Source organism: Myxine glutinosa, chromosome 5 (genome assembly GCF_964187855.1).
Source record: "Myxine glutinosa chromosome 5, kmMyxGlut1.1, whole genome shotgun sequence".
NCBI classification, from domain to species: Eukaryota; Metazoa; Chordata; class Myxini; order Myxiniformes; family Myxinidae; genus Myxine; species Myxine glutinosa.
In genome coordinates, this window is record NC_136265.1 from 11,974,757 (window position 1) to 11,987,525 (window position 12,769).

Here is a 12,769-nt window from a genome sequence, read left to right on the forward strand (position 1 = left end):
CACATGGTCCATACCCACAAACTGCCACCACATGGTCCACACCCACAAACTGCCACCACGTGGTCTACACCCACAAACTGCAACCATATGGTCCACACCCACAAACCTCCACCACATGGTCCACATCCACAAAACGCCACATGTTTCACAACCACAAAATGCCACCACATGGTCCACATCCACCAACCGCCACCACATGGTCCACATCCACAAAACGCCACCACATGGTCGACATCCACAAAATGCCACCACATGGTCCACACCCACAAACCGCCACCACATGGTCCACACCCACATACAGCCACCACATGGTCCACACCCACAAACCTCCACCACATGGTCCATACCCCCAAACAGCCACCACATGGTCCACATCCACAAACTGCCACCACATGGTCCACACCCACAAACAGCTCCCACATGGTCCACATCCACAAACTGCCACCACATGGTCCACACCCAAAAACCGCCACCACATGGTCTACACCCACAAACTGCAACCACATGGTCCACACCCACAAACCTCCACCACATGGTCCACATCCACAAAACGCCACCACATGTTCCACAACCACAAAATGCCACCACATGGTCCACATCCACCAACCGCCACCACATGGTCCACATCCACAAAACGCCACCACATGGTCGACATCCACAAATGCCACCACATGGTCCACATCCACAAAACGCCACCACATGTTCCACACCCACAAACCGCCACCACATGTTCCACACCCACAAACCGCCTTCCTTCCTAACAAGCGGCGTGGACGATTTCTGGTCTCCCTGGAAGGTCGACATCCCATTGACCTGGCCGGGGACATATTGATCACCACATCGTCCTATTATAATAACATGCCCACTTCCCTTTCCAATAGGCCCATTAAAGCCTGCGCTATTTTTACCAACCTATGGTTGTTGGTCCGTGCTCTATCCCAGACTTAGAGAGGACACTCCAACCATGGAACCATAGACCCCCCAGACTAACTATGGAACCACCGACCTCCCAGACTCAGAAAGGACACTCCAACCATCGACCCATCGACCTCCCAGACTCAGAAAGGACACTCCAACCATGGAACCATAGACCTCCCAGACTCTAACCATGGAACAATCAACCGCCCAGACTCAGAGAGGACACTCCAACCATCGAACCACCAACCTCCCAGACTCCAACCATGGAACCATCAACCTCCCAGATTCCAACCATGGAACCAGAGACCTCCCAGACTCCAATCATGGAACCATAGACCTCCCAGACTCCAATCATGGAACCATAGACACTCCCAGACTCCAGTCATGGAACCATAGACCTCCCAGACTCCAAACATGGAACCATCAACCTCCCAGACTATGAGAGGGCACTCCAACCATCGAACCATCGACCTCCCAGACTCCAACCATGGAACCATCAACCTCCCACACTCAGAGAGGACACTCCAACCATCGAACCATCGACCTCCCAGACTCCAACCATGGAACCATCAACCTCCCAGACTCAGAGAGGACACTCCAACCATCGACCCATCGACCTCCCAGATTCCAACAATGGAACCACCAACCTCCCAGACTCCAACCATGGAACCATCACCCTCCCAGACTCAGAGAGGACACTCCAACCATGGAACCATCAACCTCCCACACTCAGAGAGGACACTCCAACCATCGACCCATCGACCTCCCAGACTCCAACCATGGAACCAGCAACCTCCCACACTCAGAGAGGACACTCCAACCATCGAACCATCGACCTCCCAGACTCCAACCATGGAACCATCAACCTCCCAGACTCAGAGAGGACATTCCAACCATCGACCCATCGACCTCCCAGATTCCAACCATGGAACCACCAACCCTCCCAGACTCCAACCAAGGAACCATCACCTTCCCAGACTCAGAGAGGACACTCCAACCATGGAACCAGCGACCTCCCACACTCAGAGAGGACACTCCAACCATCGAACCATTGACCTCCCAGACTCCAACCATGGAACCACCAACCTCCCAGACTCAGAGAGGACACTCCAACCATCGACCCATCGACCTCCCAGATTCCAACCATGGAACCATCAACCTCCCAGATTGAGAGAGGACACTCCAACCATGGAACCATCGACCTCCCACACTCAGAGAGGACACTCCAACCATGGAACCACCGACCTCCCACACTCAGAGAGGACACTCCAACCATCGAACCATCAACCTCCCAGACTCAGAGAGGACACTCCAACCATCGAACCACCAACCTCCTAGATTCAGAGAGGACACTCGAACCATCGAACCATCGACCTCCCAGACTCCAACCATCGAACCATCGACCTCCCAGACTCCAACCATTGAACCACCACCCTCCCAGACAACCTCCCAGACTCAGAGAGGACACTCCAACCATCGATAGTGTCGGTGTCGGGTGGTGTTGGTGTCGGGTGTTGTTGGTGTCGGGTGGTGTTGGTGTCGGGTGGTGTTGGTGTCGGGTGGTGTTGGTGTCGGGTGGTGTTGGTGTCGGGTGGTGTTGGTGCCGGGTGGTGTTGGTGTCTGGTGGTGTTGGTGTCGGTGGTGGTAGTTGTGTCGGTGGTGGTAGTTGTGTCGGTGGTGTCCTTGGTATCGGTGGTGGCAGTTGTGTCCATAGTGTCCGTGGTGTCAGGGATGTCCGTGGTGTCCATGGTGTCTATGCTGTCCGTGGTGTCCATGGTGTCAGTGATGTTTAAACATTTAATTTTTAATAATTTTAGTTGTTTTTATTTTAAAATTTAATTTTCAATTGTTTAATCATTTTTCAATTTCCAATTATTTTATTTTATCCATTTTTTAATTTTTTAATTTCCAATTGTTTAATTATTTTTTAATTTTGAAATATTTCATTTTTGAATTATTTAATTTTCTATTTTATTATTACATATTAAAAATTAATTAATTTTTCAATTTTTCGATTTTTCAATTATTTAATTTTCAAATGTTTAATTAACTATTGCTTTCCCTATTTTTCCAAATTTTCAATTTTTTTCAATTTTCAATATGGTTCCCGAAATGCATTAAGTGTTTAGTCTTGGTGTCCGTGGTTTCCCGCTTTTCGAAAAAAATAGTTCCCGTCTACAAAGTAGAAATAGAAATAAAAATTGGGGAAACAAGTACTTGCAGAGTAAAATGAAGTGAAGGTGCAGTGATTGGTGGAGAGGACCCTTTCGAGGTTAAACAGGTGAGCAGTATGGCTGGGAAGCCCAGCAGGTAATTGTGAAAGAATGTCAACTGGATTTGACACACAAACCATAACACGAGGACCATGATACTCTCAGATACGATGTCCTCCAACTATATATATATAGCTACTCGGCTAACACAAAGGCCGTTCATCAATTAGCCAACTCAAAATTCAAAATGGACACCAAAATTGGTAAAATGTGCCATAAACTTTTTAATATTGAATTTAGGACGTATGAATGTAAATTGACATTTAACTACCTCTTAATAGATAATATGTAGTTTTATGATTTTGAATTGATACTCGTATACATGCTAAATTCAATATAAAAAAGTTTATGGCACATTTTACCAATTTTTTTTTTTTTTTTTTTTTTTGTATACAAGATCGAGGCTCGTGAAAGAGCTAACATTAATCACACAAAAAGACAAACAGACACACAAAACACAAAAAACAAGGGGAGCGGCAGACAAGATGGGGAGAGAGGGGGAAGGACACAAAAGAGAGGGGGAAGGCAACAAACACAACATTTGAGAGCAGGGACATCGGGAGGACTTGGGGGGAGGTGGGAGAGGAATAAAACATATGAACACTGCAAGGACTCTGGGGTGAATTACCGGGGGTAGAAAAGATCAAGGTTTTCGATGGGGGAAGATAAGAGATGGTGGTGAACAGCTGTTTTAAAGACCTGGAGGGAGGAGTGGGATTGAAGGGAGTGGGGGAGTTTGTTGCAGAGGCGGGAGAAAAGGGGAATGAAAGAGTGAAGGTGAGCAGAGAGCCTAGACTTTGGCAGTTTAACCATAAGAGGATTGCAGGCAGATCTTGTGCGACCTGAAGGAATATTGGGGGGACAGAGCACAGAGAGAGCTGGGGGAGCAAGGCCGGAGAGGAGTCGGTAGAAGACAGAAAGACCACCTACCTGCCTGCGGTGAGTGAGTGAAAGGCCCTCGGTGTTGACTACATCGCAGGAGATTCCAATGATTCTGAAAGCTTTGGCCTCAACAGCGTGAAGCCGAGCAAGGTGTGAGGCAGGAGCACCGGCCCAGAGGGGAGAGCAGTATTCCATTGAGCTGCGGATGAAAGCCTTGTATGTGGTGAGGAGCTCAGGTGTGCCGAGGAAGGACTTCGCACGACGGAGGATGCCCAGTCGGCGACTGGCTTTGGAGGCCAGCTTGGAAATGTGGTTTTCCCAGGAAAGATCATGGCAGATAGTGAGATTTTTTTTTTTTTTTTTTTTTTTTTTTTTTTTTTTTTTTTTGTATACAATATCGAGGCTCGTGAAAGAGCGAACATTAATCACACAGAAAGACAAACCGACACATAAAACATATAACATAGGGAGCGGTAGACAAGATGGGGAGAGAGGGGGAAGGACACAAACACAACATTTGAGAGCAGGGACCGAGAGACATGGAGACATCGAGAGATCTGAGAGAGGGCGAGGGCTTTGGGGGGGGGGCGTGGGAAGGGGGCAGTGGGAGAGGTATAAAACATATGGACACTGCCAGGACTTCCAGGAAAGAAGTTGGAGATGATGGCCATTTTGAAACAAATTGCCGCCATATCGAAATCCGAGATGGCTAATCGATTAAATTTAAAGAGCATCGATATAAAAGCAAAACTGCCAAGTTTCATGCGTGTATCCCGATGTGAACGATTCACCCTAATAATGGGGTTTAGCGGCCGAGCTATAACGGTTGGGTCATTGCAGATCATATGCTGCACCACAGGGTGAACACCGTGTCGTGTGGACCCCGAGTTGTCGAGTGAAGGTGTCGTCCTCTCCACACATACCCCACGTCCCCTAGTGAAGGTGTCACCCCACATATGCTCTCGGATTGAAGGAATTGTCGTGACATGTCGAACTGTCTCCCCACCCCGCTGCCTCGTTTTGGGTCTCTGCCCATTGCGGGGAATAAATTAGCTTTACTGACGTCAATCGGATCCACTTAGCGGCACAAAGCAGCCAAGCAAATCGCCCCGAGGTCATACCCCGTGGCGAAGCTTCCCCCCCATCCCTTCCTGAATGGTGCTGGGATGGCGCTCACCTGCCACGAGAGACCGTGAACAGAAACCAGAGGCTTCTTCTTCCTCCAAAGTCGGCACACAGCGACATCTCCGACGTGAGTACAATACCCAGGTGGGAGTTCACGGTTGCCACCGTCGGGTAATGTACTTACTTCATCGATTGGTTTTAATGGTTTAATCAACAAGTACATTTGCGATTATTTGGCACGACACGTGTTTAGTTGCTATCATTTGGTGGAGTTCACACGATTACCGGAGAAGGAAAATCCGAACGAATCCTCAACTGATTGTTGGAATGACCAACATCGATATGATTGGTGAAGAGGTCCTTCAAACATTCCATGCATGGTTCGCCTCTCTTTTCATTGGATCGCCTCTCTTTTCACCGGTTCGCCTCTCTTTTCATTGGATCGCCTCTCTTTTCACCGGTTCGCCACTCTTTTCACCGGTTCGCCTCTCTTTTTGTCGGTCCCCCTCTCTTTTTGTCGGTTCGCCTCTCTTTTTATCGCCCCCCCTCTCTTTTTATCAGTTTTTCTCTCTTATCATCGGTTCGCCTCTCTTTTTATCGGTTCACCTCTCTTTTTATCGGTTCACCTTTCTTTATATCGGTTCGCCTCTCTTTTTATCGGTTTGCCTCTCTTTTTGTCGGTCCCCCTCTCTTTTTGTCGGTTCGCCTCTCTTTTTATCGCCCCCCCTCTCTTTTTATCAGTTTTTCTCTCTTATCATCGGTTCGCCTCTCTTTTTATCGGTTCACCTCTCTTTTTATCGGTTCGCCTCCCTTTTCATCGGTTCACCTCTCTTTTTATCGGTCCCCTCTCTTTTTATCGGTTCACCTCTCTTTTTATCGGTTCGCCTCCCTTTTCATCGGTTCACCTCTCTTTTTATCGGTCCCCTCTCTTTTTATCGGTCCCCCTCTATATTCATCGGTTCGCCTCTCTTTTTATCGGTTCGCCTCTCTTTTCATATGTTCACCTCTCTTTTTATCGGCCCCCCTATCTTTTTATCACCCTCCCTCTATATTCATCGGTTCGCCTCTCTTTTCATCGGCCCCCCTCTCTTTTCATTGGATCGCCTCTCTTTTCACCGGTTCGCCACTCTTTTCACCGGTTCGCCTCTCTTTTTATCGGTTCACCTCTCTTTTTATCGGTTCACCTTTCTTTTTATCGGTTCACCTTTCTTTTTATCGGTTCACCTCTGTTTTTGTCGGTTCACCTCTGTTTTTATCGGTTCGCCCCTCTTTTCATTGGTTCACCACTCTTTTCATCGTTCGCCTCTCTTTTTATCACCCCCCCTCTCTTTTTATCAGTTTTTCTCTCTTTTCATCGGTTCGCCTCTCTTTTTATTGGTTCACCTCTCTTTTTATCGGTTCACCTCTCTTTTTATCGGTTCACCTTTCTTTTTATCGGTTCACCTCTGTTTTTGTCGGTTCACCTCTGTTTTTATCGGTTCGCCCCTCTTTTCATTGGTTCACCACTCTTTTCATCGTTCGCCTCTCTTTTTATCACCCCCCCTCTCTTTTTATCAGTTTTTCTCTCTTTTCATCGGTTCGCCTCTCTTTTTATCGGTTCACCTCTCTTTTTATCGTTCGCCTCTCTTTTTATCGCCCCCCCTCTCTTTTTATCAGTTTTTCTCTCTTTTCATCGGTTTGCCTCTCTTTTTATCGGTTCACCTCTCTTTTTATCGTTTGCCTCTCTTTTTATCGCCCCCCCTCTCTTTTTATCAGTTTTTCTCTCTTTTCATCGGTTTGCCTCTCTTTTTATCGGTTCACCTCTCTTTTTATCGGTTCACCTTTCTTTTTATCGGTTCACCTCTCTTTTTATCGGTTCACCTTTCTTTTTATCGGTTCGCCTCTCTTTTCATCGGTTCGCCTCTCTTTTTATCGGTTTGCCTCTTTTCATCGGCCCCCCTCTCTTTTTATCGGTTCGCCTCTCTTTTCATCGGTTCGCCTCTCTTTTTATCGGTTTACCTCTCTTTTCATCGGCCCCCCTCTCTTTTTATCGGTTCACCTCTCTTTTCATTGGTTCGCCTCTCTTTTTATTGGTCCCCCTCTATTTTCATCGGTTCGCCTCTCTTTTTATCGGTTCGCCTCCCTTTTCATCGGTTCACCTCTCTTTTTATCGGTCCCCTCTCTTTTTATCGGTCCCCCTCTATATTCATCGGTTCGCCTCTCTTTTTATCGGTTCGCCTCTCTTTTCATATGTTCACCTCTCTTTTTATCGGCCCCCCTATCTTTTTATCACCCTCCCTCTATATTCATCGGTTCGCCTCTCTTTCCATCGGTTCCCCTCTCTTTTTATCGGTTTGCCTCTCTTTTTATCGGTCACCCTCTCTTTTTGTCGGTCCCCCTCTCTTTTTGTCGGTTCACCTCTGTTTTTGTCGGTTCGCCTCTCCTTTTATCGGTTCGCCCCTCTTTTCATTGGTTCACCACTCTTTTCATCGTTCGCCTCTCTTTTTATCGCCCCCCTCCCTTTTTATCAGTTTTTCTCTCTTATCATCGGTTCGCCTCTCTTTTTATCGGTTCACCTCTCTTTTTATCGGTTCACCTTTCTTTTTATCGGTTCGCCTCTCTTTTTATCGGTTTGCCTCTCTTTTCATCGGCCCCCCTCTCTTTTTACCGGTTCGCCTCTCTTTTTATTGGTTCGCCTCTCTTTTTATCGGTCCCCCTCTATTTTCATCGGTTCGCCTCTCTTTTTATCGGTTCGCCTCCCTTTTCATCGGTTCACCTCTCTTTTTATCGGTCCCCTCTCTTTTTATCGGCCCCCCTCTATATTCATCGGTTCGCCTCTCTTTTTATCGGTTCGCCTCTCTTTTCATATGTTCACCTCTCTTTTTATCGGTCCCCTCTCTTTTTATCGGTCCCCCTCTATATTCATCGGTTCGCCTCTCTTTTTATCGGTTCGCCTCTCTTTTCATATGTTCACCTCTCTTTTTATCGGTCCCCCTCTCGTTTTATCACCCTCCCTCTATATTCATCGGTTCGCCTCTCTTTTCATCGGTTCCCCTTTCTTTTTATCGGTTTGCCTCTCTTTTTATCGGTCACCCTCTCTTTTTATCGGTCCGCCTCTCTTTTCATCGGTTCCCCTCTCTTTTTATCGGTTTGCCTCTCTTTTTTATTGGTCACCCTCTCTTTTTATCGGTCCGCCTCTCTTTTCATCGGGTTGCCTCTCTTTCTATCAGTTTGCCTCTCTTTTTATCGGTCCGCCTCTCTTTTCATCGGTTCACCTCTCTTTTAATCGGTTCGCCTCTTTTTATTGGTTCACCTTTCTTTTTATCGGTTTGCCTCTATTTTCATCGGTTCACCTCTCTTTTTATCGGTTCACTTCTCTTTTTATCGGTCCCCCCCTCTTTTTATCGGTTCACCTCTCTTTTCATCGGTTCGCCTCTCTTTTTATTGGTTTGCTTCTCTTTTTATCGGTTTGCCTCTCTTTTCACCGGTTCACCTCTCTTTTTATTGGTTTGCCTCTCTTTTCATTGGTTCGCCTCTCTTTTCATCGGTTCGCCTCTCTTTTTATCGGATCGCCTCTCTTTTCATCGATTCACCTCTCTTTTTATCGGTTCGCCTCTCTTTTTATCGGTTCCCCTCTCTTTTTATTGGTTTGCCTCTCTTTATCGGTTCGCCTCTCTTTTTATCGGTTCACCTCTCTTTTTATCGGTTCGTCTCCCTTTTAATCGGTTTGCCTCTCTTTTCATCACTTCATCATCGGTCTCCATCATTGATCACACTGAATGCCGAGAAGCACTACCAAGCGACAATTGTGGAACAAGTGTCTTCCATGCCTCATTCCGTAGCACACACAGTAGTTTGTGTCGGGATGGTGCTGAGGATCTGAGGATTCGTCCAAGGACGCAGTGACGTGCTGATCCAGCGTACGTTCCCATATACAGACTTGGCATTTAATATGGAATATTTTTCTTGTGGGGGTGAACTTACTTTTCAAGATGACTTAGAACCAAAAGTTCATTGGAATTATGTTGAAATTATTCTCGATTTTGTTAATGTGACCTTTAAAAGAAACAAAAACCACATTTGACATTTCGAAGCAAATAAATTGATCCTTGAAAGTGATGTAAACTGATATCAAATCAGGGACAGTACTGTGTTAAACTTCTGTACGTTTTCCAGAAGTATCTCTTTATTTTGCACATTAGCCAAAAAAAATTTCAACAAAAACAAAAGCTAAATTATGACTGGGATTACGGACAGTAAAATTACAGTTCAGTACTTCGTGTAACCCCCACGAGCATTCAGGAGAGCACGTACACGTCGAGGCATGCTGTTCACGAGATTTGCCAAGGTTTGGACAGGAATCGCTTGCCATGCAGTGACAATAGCCTGCTGCAATTCACGCACAGAGGTAGGCTGCTGGTCCAAGTTGTCGATTTGACACGTTAATTCTGCCCACAAGTTCTCTATCGGATTCATATCCGGGGACATGGCAGGCCACTCCATATGCTCTACACCACGGTCAGCAAGAAAGTGTTGGATCATGCGAGCACGATGAGGCCGTGCATTGTCATCTTGGAAGACAAAGTTTCCTCGAAAGGCTGCACGAGCAAATGGAAGCAATGTTTTTTCCAGAATGACCCTGTCCTTGAACTGGTTCAGGTTTCTATTCAGAACAACCAGGTCAGTTTTGCCCCCTGCATGAAAAGCAGCCCAAACGGTCACCCCACCACCTCCAGTTTGGACTCTTGGCACTATACAATCTTCGTTGTGGGCTTCATGCACTTGTCTGCGCACTCGGACGCGGCCATCTTGACGATAGACCAGAAATCTAGACTCGTCACTGAAGGTCACGTGATTCCAGTGTCCTGGCTGCCATTGACGGTGCTCTCTGGCCCACTGCAATCGGCGCTGGTGGTGTTGTCTGGTCAGGTGTGGCTTTCTCAGGGGACGCCTGGCACGACAGTCTGCTTGAACCAGTCGTTGGTTGACTAGCCTTCTGGATACAGGCATATTTGTCAGTTGCTGCCACTCAGCCCTAAGCCGATTAGCTGACTTGGTATGGCCATTGCAGACTCACCGGTGCAGCTGGCGATCATCTCTCCTTGTGGTTCTGCTTGGACGTCCTGGCCTCGGCATTGGAGTAGGGAGCCTCTGAGCCTCTGAGCATTTCGAGCCTCTGAGAAGAGCCTCTGAGCATTTCGTTTCAGGATCTTTGACACCTGACCTTGAGTCATGCCATACTGCCGAGCAATAGCACGCTGTTTCATACCAGAATTTCGTAAAGCCACCACTCCATGACAAACAGCATTGTCAAGTTGATGGACCATCTCCAGAGGAAGCGGCAATAACTTTTGTAGACGTGCAGCAGTTGTTTTCCACTAATACAGAATGCAACAACCCTTATATACCCGATTATGAAGCCAATCGTCAAATGTACCTGTCCTTACATTTTGTCATGCCACCTGTGATATAATCCTGATATTGACTTCTTGCTGCGAAAGACAATCAGTGACATGGTTCTTTCAACAAAGACATCACTGAAGGGTAAAATAAACTCACCAGATTGATATACTGAGTTCAGAAAGTAAACCCAAGTCAAGAAAAAAAAAATATTCCATATTAAATGCCAAGTCTGTGTATATATATATACTTTGGAATAGGCACCTGCTGTGGAAGACATATATACATATATATATATATATATATATATATATATATATATATATATATATATATATATATATATATATATATATATATATATATATATATATATATATATATATATATATATATATATACATATATACTATATATATAATACAGGGTGAGCCAGAAATATGGTTTATTTTAACACGCGTGTGAAGATAATAAAAAGTTGTATTTCAAAACAAATTCTTACAAGAAAGTGAAGTACATAACATGCGATTTATTTGTGGAAAAGAACCTCAAGGAGATGCGCACCATTTCGTCTGACACATTCCTCCAATCTTGGACGCCAATTATTCATGACGTTCTGCAACATAGCCACATCAATATCATTGATTTAACGTCTGATGTTTTCCCAAAGTTCATGAAGAGTTTGTGGACGGTTAACATACAAACCTTTGTCCTTTGTCCTTTATCCTTTGTCCTTTAGATATGACCACAAGAAAGAATCACGTGCAGTCAAATCGGGTGACCTCGCTGGCCATGGAATATCGCCGTTTCTGGAAATGACATGCTTTGGAAAGAGCACCCTGACAGTAGTCATGGACACTGTGGCGGTGTGGTAGGTTCACCATCTTGCTGACACCACGTCATTGGGCTCACTTCTGCAAATATGTTTAATTCTCTGGAGAGGAAGTTAGAAACCATATCGGTATATCGAGCTGCAGTAACAGTGACGGCATTTCCGTTATCGTTCTCAAAGAAGGAAGGCCCTATGATGCCGAAAGACGAAAGTGCACACCACACTGTGACTTTGGGACTGTGTAACGGTTTCATGTGCATTTCTCTTGGGTTTTCGGCTGCCCAAAAATGAGTATTTTGCTTGTTGACATAACCACACAGATGAAAATGTGCTTCATCAGACATTAACAAATTGTTAGCAATGTTATAGTTTTAATTTCCATTCCAAAAATGAAAGCATTCCCTCACAAAAATTATTGCGGGCAATCTCATCATCCTGGCTTAATTCCTGGACAGTTTGAATTTTATAAGCATAAAAGTTTAAAACCTCATGCAATATGCGGCGTAGTGACGTGTGAGAAATTCTTAAGGCTGATGCATGCTTTCGGCTGGAGTGATGCGGACTTCTCAAAACTGACTCCCTTACACGCTCAATGTTTTGTGCCGTTCTTACTGATTTGGGTGCTCCCAGCAGTTTCTCTTTGAAAGTTGAACCGGTCCTCTCAAACTTCTGAACCCATAACTTGATAGCACGAACAGAAGGCACATTTCCATGATGTTGAACATTGATATTGAGTTTGAATTGATGTTGTGCAGCAGTTGCATTGTCATTATTCTTGTAAAAAGCTTTGTTAGCGAAAGCGCGTTCTTCACCTGACCAGTTCCACATGGTCACTCTTGTGTTCTGCCTGCAAAAAATAAAACTAAATCAGTAAAAAATTGAACTAATAAAAATGCATGTTGTGTACTTCAATATCATGAATGAATTTTTTTTAAATATAATTTTACTTATTTCCTTCACACGAATTTCATAAATGACCATATTTCTGGCTCACACTGTACCCTGTATGTATATATATATATATATATATATATATATACAGTGTATATATATATATATATATATATATATATATATATATATATATATATATATATATATATATATATATATATATATATATATATATATATATATATATGCATGTATGTACAGTTGTACACTACCGGGGTCAAAAGTTTTAGAACACCTCAATTTTTCCAGTTTTTATTGAAATTTACGCAGTTTAATGTCTCAATGTACTCTGAAATTAAGCATGGAACAAACAAACAATTGGAGATAAAAAAGAAATCATAGAATCATTTTGTTGAAACAAAATTTAATTTAAACCTTTGACTCAGCAAACTACCACTACCACGCC

General features: G+C 44.7%; 1 long non-coding RNA gene across 1 annotated transcript; it reads left to right on the forward strand.

The window, feature by feature from the left end:
• Positions 1-5,130: 5,130 nt before the first annotated feature.
• On the forward strand, positions 5,131-12,321 carry LOC144891996 (uncharacterized). Its single transcript, XR_013623318.1, has 2 exons — positions 5,131-5,325; positions 11,317-12,321. It is a non-coding gene; the product is annotated as an uncharacterized LOC144891996 (long non-coding RNA).
• The last annotated feature ends 448 nt before the right edge of the window (positions 12,322-12,769 follow it).